The following is a 12,162-nucleotide window of genomic DNA, read 5'->3' as shown; positions in this document are numbered from 1 at the left end:
AGGTCGAGATAAAGCATATTGTTTGGTGGATGCAGTTTGAACCAGAGTAGCAGCATGGAGGTCGGATCGTCACCAACATAAATAAATAAGTAGTCCGAAAAACAAAAGAATACACGTAGCCTTCCTCAGGCAGTGTGTTTGTACCGGGGACAGGAGAGGTAACGTTTTATTTATGATATTATTTCCACATATTTCTCTCCATTCTTCCTTCTGCCAACGGTGTCGCAGTTTCTCGTCCCTCCCGTGTTTGTGCTTAGTGCGTACGCATGGGTTCGAGTTTGCGTGGAGGACCGCACGTTTTCCTGTCAAGTTAGTATTTTATAAATCGCAAACATAGCGTAGAAACTGGCGTACGCCATTTTTTGAGCGTATATCCCTTTATCAATGAGGCCCCGGGTATTGCACTTTGGCCTTTTTCAATCAAAACAGCTGCCTGACTACTAGAAACCAGCTATTAGGTACAACTACTAAAACACTGAGCTAAAAGAAGCTAAACAAGCTAGATATATCACATGTAAAATTTGTTCAGCTTTCATTTGATGTGTTTCCATTGATTAACTCTTCCCAGGTGTAACGACGAGACGTCGTTACTAGAGCTCACGTTAATATAATCATTGTACTGTATAGGCAGGCCCACCTTAACCTGCCATCAGGCCCTGGGGCTGATGGCAGGTTAAGGTCAAATCAAAGTCATTTATAGCCTCGGCAGGCACTGTGATCGCACTTCTCCGCTCTGTGATCGCACTTCTCCACTCTGCTCTACACGCGCTTGGTCCTCTCCTCCAGATCAGTGACGTATCGGGCCTCCCTCATGTATTTGACCGGTTACCGTTGGCTCCCCTCCCGCAAGTCCTCGTCGTCTTCTCCATCTCCTCCAACAGATAATGTCCCTCCTGTCTGTTTTTCCTCTCCCGCTACTCCATCGCTATCAGAACCAGACGGCCGACTTGGCTCCGAGGCCCCGCGGCCGGCACCGCTGCCGCTCGGTACAGAACTCATCTGTCCTTCCTCCTCATCCCGGCCTACAGGTTTAAAATAACCTTTAAGCTTCGGCATGTTTTGTAATAGCTGCTTGTCTCGAAACTCCTTTTCCCTCAACAATTTCCTTTCCCGAGCGCCACTCTCAAACTTGTTCTCCTAAACAACCTTTATCTGTCACTCAATCACTCGCAATTTGAATAAGTCACATGTGAAACATATTCTCATTCTGATTGGCTGTTAAGTGGTGCCCACTGACTGTTTCGGAGTCATCATGTTTGAGAAAAATCTCTGGAATCCATCGATCTGATTATTAGCGGAGCAAATGATCATAATACTACGGAGGGAAGATATTTTCGTTTGGATTACTGGTCTCGGGGGAAGCTCGCGAGTGTGTGTGTTTGTGTATTTTTGCGTTTGTGTGTATTGTGTTTGTTTCCCGGGGAAAACACTCACGAGAAACACCGGCTGTTGTTATGCCCGCTGTGACGTCAAGTTACTCCGTTCTCCGCTTGTAATTATGCCGAAGCTTCAACGTTGTATTTATCATCTGAATTTGCCGAAACAATTTTAATATTCTGAAAGCCAAGACTTTGTTTATTTGAAATCAGATGAAAACAAACTGTAACGGACCCTGCCGTGTTATCTATGATTACTATACGCTTACATTCATAATGTCAGCGGGAGGGGGGGGGGGAGTGAATGGCGAGTGAGAGCTGTCATCTTCCCTTTACAAGCTTCAAAAATGTATTTATCGTGTGATTTTGGAAATAAAAGTTTCATATTCTGAAAGCCAAGACTTTGTTTATTTAAATGTTTTTTAAAAACATCCGAAATAAAAAACTTTTTTTTTTCCAATATGGCGGACCCTCTCGCACATGCGCAGAACCGATCGGGCAGGGTGACGGATCGGGTAGTGACAGGGTATAAAGCCCATCCCCTGTATGAGGCGTTTGTTTACTTTCCGACCTCAGACATGATGGAGTTCATAAGGGTAATTTACAAATAAAATACCCCATTATAACAATGGACTTTATCTTTATGTATTTATTATATATTACCCCCTCAGGCTGATTTTGGAAAAGGACATCAACCCTTGTTTGGTGTTTTTCCCTTATTTATCTAAAACAAATGACATGATAAATTACTTGTGTTTATGTGTGTAAGACTTGTGTTTCTGATAAATTCAACCACCGACACCGGTCTGCTCTCACATTCTTCTATTCTGCAAATTTGGGGTGGGACACAATAAATAAAGCTTCGCCAGTTTGTTTGTTTTATTGCACAGTCAATACATAACAATAACGGCATCATGCTGTTCCAGGTGTGTCGTATGCATGTAAATTGAAGTTAAATAACAGTGTGAAATGTAAAATAAAGTAGTTTCAAAACAATGTAACAGTGGCAATATATATAGCAGCAGACACACCGGCTTAGTGCAAGTTAGGTGTCAGTATTTTTACCCGGCATCCGTGTGCACTGTGCACGATTCCCAGCTCAAGTAGCGAACATCGCTCAAAACATTTGGAGTTGGGAACTGCTTTCTGTAGAAGCTGCTGCATCCCGTCCTTGGAGTAAATTGCCAGAAGCGCCGACACTTCCTCATCATTCCACCGCTCCGGTGTTGTAGTACGTGTGGTCATAACTGCTTTAAAGTACAAAAAAACTACTCGCTCAGGTGTGGATGTGGTTTTGTAGCGAGGAAAAAAATGGCTGCCTAACAAAACAAATTCAGAGTCTAACGGGGCGTGGTTTGCAATTCGCCCAGCCAATAGAAATAGAATAGAAATTGGCACTCTTTTGTCACCAGGTTCGTACCACCTATCTAGCAGGGACTAAAAAGTACCAAAAGAGTTCCAAAAGAGTTCCCGGCACTGAGTAGTCCCGGCGGTGTGAACGCGACAATAGTTCCGGGAGGGAAACGGCAAGTGGTAGTCTCCGGGGGGGAGTTCAACATTTTTGCACATAGATATAGTTAATTAATGTATATTGTCATAGCTTTATTCATGTGTGTATTATTGGTAGATTGATGGGGAAATGTTTAGTAAATGTGTATATAGTGGTAGTAAATAGTTTGCTTGGATAAAGATAATGGTATGTGCCAACCAATGAAGATCTGAGACATCCTATAAAAGGCAGTCAGTGTTGTTGAGGAGGGGTGGTATACTGTGTGGGTGATGGAGGACAGCCATGTGGTCACCGTGGTTGAGAAACTAAAACAGTTTTCTGTGGAAAAACCCCAACCTGCCTGCTTCTTCTATTTGTCCGCCATGTCTGCTCGGGCATTCTAACACCAGGATACAGTAACAGTACATCATTGCATCATGCCTGCTCAATAGTCTATATTGCTTCGTTTTAATAACAAAATACATTTATTAGTTGATCAAGGAAATATGATTATCATCAATAATAAAAAATAACAATTAGTTGCAGCTCTACTTAGATTGTACATCTATAAATCTGAAATAACAGTTTTTACAAAGACCCCACTTAAATTTGTTTTGTCACTAAGTTTGACCCGAACATATCTGTGTTTCTGTACATTTAGAGAGAGCGTGGCCTTTTGCTTGCTTTTATTTTCACAATATATTTATTTCATTTTCATTTTCAACAATCAAAAAAACCTGTACTTAAAAACATTCTAGTAGTACTACACCTGACAAAGTCAAAACATTCTGAACCTGGTTTCCCTACATCTTGGTACACGACTTACAGGCCAAGGGGAAGTCGTACAAATGTGACGGTTTAATATTTGTTTTATAATATGTTGTCTAAAGGATTTAGCAGTTTTTATCATAAAAAAGGGTTCAAGGAAATCATGATTAACCTTGGGGAGGTTATTTCTTATATATATATTTTGTTTTTAAAAAGTGCCCTCACCACTTCAATCATTTGACTGCAGTCCCTTACATTAAGGGGAAGCTACTTTCAATAAAAGAAATAGAAAAAACAGCAGCATCCCTTTGTACTCTCTTTAAGCAGTGTGTCTGTTACTGTTGGATAATACTTCTGATGGTATATATGTTTCTGACATTCCAAAATGTTGAAATAAAGTTGCAGAAATGAGAAGGTGGCAGGTACAGGACCGCCCACAAGGTGTCAGAAGAAGCTCATGTACAGGTGGAGGTCTCTGGAAAGACTCTTTGATCATGTGTGTGCCTCTCAGCAGGTAATAACATGTTTAGACAGTTCAAAGCCACTGTGTCAGCCTCAGTGTGGTTTGCAAAGATAAGAAGGGTGCGGAAGATCCCAGAATAAACAGCCTCACACACTGATGCAGCAAGATTTTCATCTTACTCATCAATTTGTTGTTGTTTACTTTTAGTAGTTATACTTTAATGATATGACTGTGTTCTTCTGTTACACAAGACTTGTTTCACGTTTAGAAGCAGAAGTCTTAAGAATGATTCATATATTATTGTGTTTCCACAGTATTAATTGCTGGAGCCTCTACTTCCCATGATGCAACTCAATGACGTGACAGAAACCAGGCAAGAAGCACACGCAGTCCGACAGTCTGCCCAAACAAACCCCCGTGTTCATCATCATGACCATCATACTTTTATGGCGCATTTCCACTGCAGGGCCTCGCACGGCTTAGTGCTGTATAATAATATAATACTATTGGGAGGGATGAAACCCTCTTTAATGGTCACGCATGCAGAGCACACAGCACACACAGTGACTCTGCATTTAACCCATCCTAGCACCAGGAGTCTAGTACTCCTGGTACCAGGAGTCTAGTACCTGGAGTCTAGAACCAGGACTCTAGTAGGCTACTAGGAGTCTAGTACCAGGAGTCTAGAACCAGGAGTCTAGTACTAGGAGCAGTGGGCAGCTATTGCACAGCGCCCGGGGAGCCGTTAGCTCTTAGCCCTCAGAGCTCACAGCTCTTCATATCTGTTCAGAAATTAGACAGAAGTTAAACAAGTACAAACCACAGACTGCCTGTGTCATGGAGAATACAGTCGCACGGTTGGAGCAACACATCCTCACTCCCAGGTCGGCCTATGTTGACGTTATGTCAAGTCCCCTGCCGGCTTTTTCCAACGCAAGGGGGGGGGGCCTTAGCGTCCATTTTCAGCTTTCCGGGATGTCCATGTGCTTCTATGGACGCTCATGGAAGCACGGCATTCGTTTGTGTCGACTGCCCTTAAAGGCAATGAGAGCGTCCATTCTCATTGGATAACGGAGAATTGTACACCCGGAAGTAAATATTCCCCTTACTGACGATTGATTTTACAGTGATATCTGCACTATTCCTCGACTAAAAAACACCAGATCATCCTTGTTAATTACACAACATTGATTGGTTTAAATTGTGTGCAATGCTTTTGTATTTTTCCCCTTCGATTCGGAGAAAACAAATCTTTTTTCGGAGTAAAGGATGGCAGAAGACACTACACTACCCAGAATCCCCAGCTATCGTTTGGACTACACCATGTGCTCTGTTTGACAAACCCCGTGATAGTCCTCAAGCTCTGTGATTGGAGAGTGTGCTCCGAGGGTTACCGAGCCTCGAACAGCACTTGAAATGGGATGGAACCACGGCAGACTGTTCAAAACTGGATTTGAACGGGTCCACCGCGTCCCCCCCCTCCCCCACCCTGTCCCCAGAACTACACATGCTGGCTATTCTGTTTCGCAACATGTTCTCTATGGCACGTCTCTACTGGGAGTTGTAGTTTTAAAAGACGTTTTCGTATTTCCCATAATAAGAAGTTGCCAGTATTAAACTGTGTACATCCCTGGAGGTTTAGGGGACAGGAAACACTCACATTTAAAACATATAATTAATAAATGGGTGAAAATTGCTTGTGCCCATAATGGGCAGTATTAATATATATACCCACACGCCAGCTAAGGTCAGAAGAGCTTTATTTAATAGCTGGACTTATGGTTGTGACCCCTCCTGTTGTTAATTGATAACATTACATTACATGAATTGATAAGCCTGAAACATGCACTTGTCAAGGTTCAGAGGCACATTGTGCAAATATGGCAGTAGCCATCGATCAGCTTAAGATAAGATATACTTTATTGATCCCAAGTTGGAACATTTGCGTTACATCAGCATGTGTAACGGTTAAATATGCAGTGGTGTTTATTTGTAAATCATTTAGTATAATCACACAAATTCTGTGTTTTATATTTAACAATTCTGTGTTCTTTATTTATTGATTGTTCAATACCTGACAAGGCCGGAGATGAAATATCTGCATACATCTTATAAGAGTATAATACATTATGTATAATATCAGTTAAAATAAGTGCTTCAACATAGTTAACATTGCTGGAGGTATGCACACATATTGATAGATGTCTTGTAATGCACTGTTGAGGAACCTGCGACCCAAGTTTTTCATTCAGTGCAGAACTACACCATAGTTGTGTAGGCCTATATGATATGTCAATAAACCTTAGAACATCTTGAAATCTTGAACGGGATGTGCAAAATAGTCATTATATACAGTCTTTAATTAACTATTAGTAGAGAATAACGAGTAATGAATATACTTTATAGGCATCCTATTAATATCTAATAATAAAAATAATGAAATTCAATAACATGCTTTAACCACCAGGTGTCTCTTTATATCATCTGTGCACCTTTATGGTGTAAATACAGCCTATCTACCAATTGGATCAAATATAAAAGTGAGCCAAATTAGTGTTGATACTGCAAGGAGACGTATTGTGTGAAAAGAAATGTAAGATGTTGTTTAATGGCTGATATATTTATGATCCACGTCACGTTTTCAGTTCCTCATGTTTGTCTTCTCATCAGGGCTATAAATACAGAACTACGGCAGATATGTAATATTTAATGCAGCCGAACCGTGTATTACAATGCCGTTATGTGATGACTTTCAAAGAGAAAAGCAAGCACACTCGGAATAAGGTATTATTTTATTTTTAAAAAATGTTTTCGGTCTGTTTCCGGTATTTGTTAATGACGATGTGCTCTGAGATGTGAGACTGGAATTGCACAGGGGAAAATAACGTATCTTTAGATGCGGATTGTGTTAAACTAATATGTTTGCGCTGTGGACCAACACTATACATTGACGGGGAAGGGGGTAGCAATAAAGATAACACCATTAAACAGTTACACAACATAACAGAAATAATATCGATAGCAGCGTCCCTAGCAACCACCTTGGTAACAATGAAAACGTTGGACGCAATTTCCTGAAGTAATCTTCGTAATAACTAGCAAACTAAAGATCATGTACATCCACTGCACACATCATCTGAAATAACAACTCATATTTCTCGCATCAAATGACATCAAAATGCATTTTAATGGCCAAACTAACTTTAAAATAGGCATTTTACACCCAGAATAAAACGAAGTTCGGCCATGTTTTCTTTTTCTGCAGGGAGAAATGTGAAGATCACGTGACGTCAAACAGAGCTAATGGTGTAGTCCAAACGATAGCTGGGGATTCTGGGTAGTGTAGTGTCTTCTGCCATCCTTTACTCCGAAAAAAGATTTGTTTCTCCGAATCGAAGGGGAAAAATTCAAAAGCATTGCACACAATTCAAACCAATCAATGTTGTGTATTTAACAAGGATAATCTGGTGTTTTTTAGTCGATGAGTAGTGCAGATATCACTGTAAAATCAATCGTCAGTAAGGGGAATATTTACTTCCGGGTGTACAATTCTCTGTTATCCAATGAGAATGGACGCTCTCATTGCCTTTAAGGGCAGTCGACACAAACGAATGCCGTGCTTCCATGAGCGTCCATAGAAGCACATGGACATCCCGGAAAGCTGAAAATGGACGCTAAGGGCCCCCCCCTTGCGTTAGAAATGGACGCTAAGGCCCCCCCCCTTGCGTTGGAAAAAGCCGGCAGGGGACTTGACATAACGTCAACATAGGCCGACCTGGGAGTGAGGATGTGTTGGTTGGAGCATATACTGCGTTAGCTTAGCCGATCTCCATTCAGAAAACACGCATTTTAAAAGGCTTTTCGCCTAGTGGAAACGCAACCAAAAACGGGCCGGGCACGGCACGGCACGCTTAAACCGTGCTGTAGTGGAAATGCACCATTAGTTTTAGTACTTTAAAGGTATGGTAGGTAATTCACTTCAGAAACACGTGTTGTTATATTCCATGGAATGCTCTGAACGTCCCGATAGCAATGAATATCTTAAATCCATACAAAAATGTCATCTGTGGAAGCCGTAGCACTGTAATAAGCACGACCAATCATCTGAGCCGGCTAAAGTAACTGGATGGCCTACCTGCCTGTCAGCCTTCCATCTGTGCACAAACTTGTCTCGTGCCCTCATTGGTCATGTGCGCGTTCCTGTGTGTTGATGACTTCTTCCACCACTGCTCTTTTAACATAACCAGTACACCCATACACATAAAAAGACCATATTCAGCTTTTCAGAAAACTGATTTGAAGTGATGATCCCACACTCTTCTGCACAGATCCTTTTGAACGGTACACTTAAATAAAATGGTCCTTTAATCAACGTCTAACTGAAGGGTCACACTGCACAGAGGCCTGCTGTGTGTTCTCTACTATGGCTGTGTTTGTACAAGGCACAGAGGACTGGGAGGGGGCCGCCATGAATCTCAGTCTGTGCCCAGCACTGCCCCTCCCTGGCAACACACACACACACACACACACACACACACACACACACACACACACACACACACACACACACACACACACACACACACACACACACACACACACACACACACACACACACACACACACACACACACACACACACACACACACACACACACACACACACACACACACACACACACGCTCTCTGGCTTCCTCAAGTGTGATGTCAAGTCTTTCTTAGGTCACCTCCTTGACATTTCAAGTATTTACATCTAGGTTAAAGGTGTGAAATTCTTTATCAACAAACATATGATGTTGATAATGAGACTCGTGGATTTACCTTATTTCACCTCCAAACTCCAAATCGAGATTAAGTTCAGAGCACATGGCAAACTACACATGGTAGTTTTTTCATGTGTCCATGAATCCATATTGTCCATATTTTTTGTAAAATGTACAATATGGACAGAAAATAAATATATTAACACTAAGAAACTGCTCTGAGATAAGGCTATGGAAAAATGTTATGATTATGAGGCTATACAGTACTTACAGTGTTCCCTGCTCCCAGTCTTTATTATCCATGTCTTTAACCAACATGTTTTTAATTACATCTTGGAATTTTGGAAATGAAACCCAGAATTTAGCTTAGCAGGATCACTTCTTTTGCCCTATAATGAGCTATTTTCAAGATATTGTATTGTCATACAGTATGTTTAACAGGAAGTTGCACTGTACAATGACATTCTTACGTTTCAGCACTCCACATATAAATATTAAGAAGAGTAGAGTATGCATAAATATGCATAAGAATAGATAGATGTTCTTTTGGTGAGAAATGCTTGTTTGGGTTTTCGGCTGAGTGCCTCTATTGTCCTCTTCCTCCAGTCATCAGTCTGTGGCTGTGCTAAGGCTAACCGCTCGGCAGAGACACAGAGCCTTGTGATGGCTGGTCATCGGACACATGAGTCTCCTTAGAGCTGGGTCAAACACAGAGACAAATCCCCCCCTGACAACTGCTGTCCCCATCACGGCTTCAAAGCTTACCGAGTCACGTGATCAACAGAATGTAGCCCCTAGGGAAACGATCTGTTGGCTGGAAGCTGTTGGCTCGGACTGTTAGCCTCCAGCTTACTGCTAGTAATACTACTTTCTCTTAACTTTATAGCTGTACTGATCAATATTTGTATGTATACAATGGGTCAAATGACATTGACAATTATTTGAACCGATGGATTATGAATATATAATACATAATAATACAGTACTGCAGGGATGACAGGTTTTTTAGGCCAAACTTGGAAGCTAACATTGCACTGGTTCCCTTGGCACAAAAGCCAATGGGATTTTTCCATTGGATGTTTAATCATAGCACACAAATCTGTGGCATACAAATGTTAATGATACTTAAATGTTTAGTTTCAATTAAAAATATCTTCAGAAATGTACCACACTTTTATGATTATTGAGCCGTAATTCAAATGTAAAAAGCTAATGTTAAGCTATTAACAATAAACTATACTGTACTTCACTGTTGCATAGCTCACATCACCACCAGTTAGTTAAAGGCAAACCAGTGTTAACTGTTTAGCCTTGTCATTTAGCCACTTGCTAGCAACTGCATTTTTCCAGACACCTAAAAGCTTCAACAGTGTTCTATGGTAAGACAAAACATTTTCAGAATTACATTTAAATTGTAGAAAAAAAACTGTACATTAACAATAAATGAACATTAAACTTAGCAACCATTCAGTACCATTTTATAAACTGTCCTGAACCCCATAGAAACGGCATAGCAACCATTATAAAATGCTGTAATAACTAAAACATTCATACGGTATCACCACACATACTTTATCACCGCAAGGAAGTATAACGTAGAACAATATTCTATTCCAGGACCGTATATGAAAAGAAAATCATTAAAATATATAATGTGGTTTAACGACATATGATATACGTAGTATCATGGTGTGTAGAAGTCTGCTCAAAGATCATACATGTGACTGTATGGTTGCATCACGGCTGCAGGGACACCACACTATTCAGTGACCTTATTACAAGTGGGGTGCATGCTTTTGCTGCCTGTCACCCTCTCTGTGCTTCTGACAGACAGCGCACAGGTGTTTGGCTTAGCAAGGCTATTTTTACAAAGGTCATAGATGGATATGTGGAGCATGATACAAGCAGGGATCTGATTACTCCACCATTGGGATCTCACGTACGTATTCACTCATACCTAGAAATGAATAATGTAGGCTCGTTATTTTTTTTAAGTCTTTCATTGAGCTTGTGTGGGGCGGTGGTGGCGAAGTCGATAGGGACTTGGCTTGGCAACTGGAAGGTCACCAGTTCAAGTCCCGGCAAGAGCAAGTGCTATCGAGGTGTTCAAGGCACCGGTCCCCACACTGCTCCCCGGGCGCCATTCAAAATGGCAGCCCACTGCTCCTAACACTAGGATGGGTCAAATGCAGAGAAACAATTTCCCCACGAGGGATTAATAAAAGTCAATCTTAATCTTAATCTTAAAAGAAAACCAAAAGTCAATATTGGCATTGTACTATATTGGTCAAAGTGTACACTCAATTTCATTGCAATGCCCTGGACTCCAAAACAGGATGAACACCAACTCGTGGTTTGCCTACAGACAGGAAGTGGATTGTTTCGGAATGACTACACTTAATAGTTGCCACCATGGCCCTCTCCACCACTCATGAACCCTGAACTGATCTTTTGTAATTAATCAAACTGTTTTGTAGTCCTTTCAAAGTTAACATTCTTTAAGCACTTACAGTTTCTATACTGCTGTTTAATGTGACACAATACATTCATTACCAAATTAAACCTGTCACAGGAAATGCAATTCCCAGAATAGTTTCTCTGACAACCATAACCTCCCCATGACGGAGCTTTGGCAGAACGCCAAGTTTAAAAAACTGCTATTCCCACATGAGGAGACTCCCCTCTGCTCTTCCTTCTTTCTTGCTTTATTTTACTCGCCCAAATGCAGCTGTTTCCCAGCATGTCTGTACAGTAAACTGCTGAGAGACAAGGAGGAAGGACAGTCTCTGACTGGGAGATTCAGTCACATAACGGAAAACACCAATGGCTAGCGCAGGAGCCAGATAAATCACTTAGCAACAGATGGATGCTGGGACAGGACAGCATGTACTGGAATCAAACCATGTGAAAGAACGTCTTTATAACCAATATGGTCCAATCTTGTCCACCTATGGAATCAGTACTATGATAGAACACAGAACATGCTGTTCTATCTTCTTCCTTATCTCATGTGGGGTTCCACAAGGCTCAATACTTAGCCCGATTTGATTTACTATGTGTTTGCTACCTTTGGCGTGTGCTCTGCCCAGCATTCCTAAGGATTACGTAATGAAAATATTGGATGATTCTGTCTAATATGTAAATATTTCATGCAGATCGCCAGAGGCCTGCAATTAAGGATCACTTTTTTATGAACCTTTTTATCAACCTAAACTGCAATGTTTTTGGTTTATTGCAACATCGACGTTACCATAACCTCACACATACCAAATCTTTCATGCACACATACTGCAGGATTAAAA

This window comes from Pseudochaenichthys georgianus, chromosome 18, assembly GCF_902827115.2.
Source record: "Pseudochaenichthys georgianus chromosome 18, fPseGeo1.2, whole genome shotgun sequence".
Classification (NCBI taxonomy): domain Eukaryota; kingdom Metazoa; phylum Chordata; class Actinopteri; order Perciformes; family Channichthyidae; genus Pseudochaenichthys; species Pseudochaenichthys georgianus.
Note: the sequence above shows the minus strand (reverse complement) of the source record.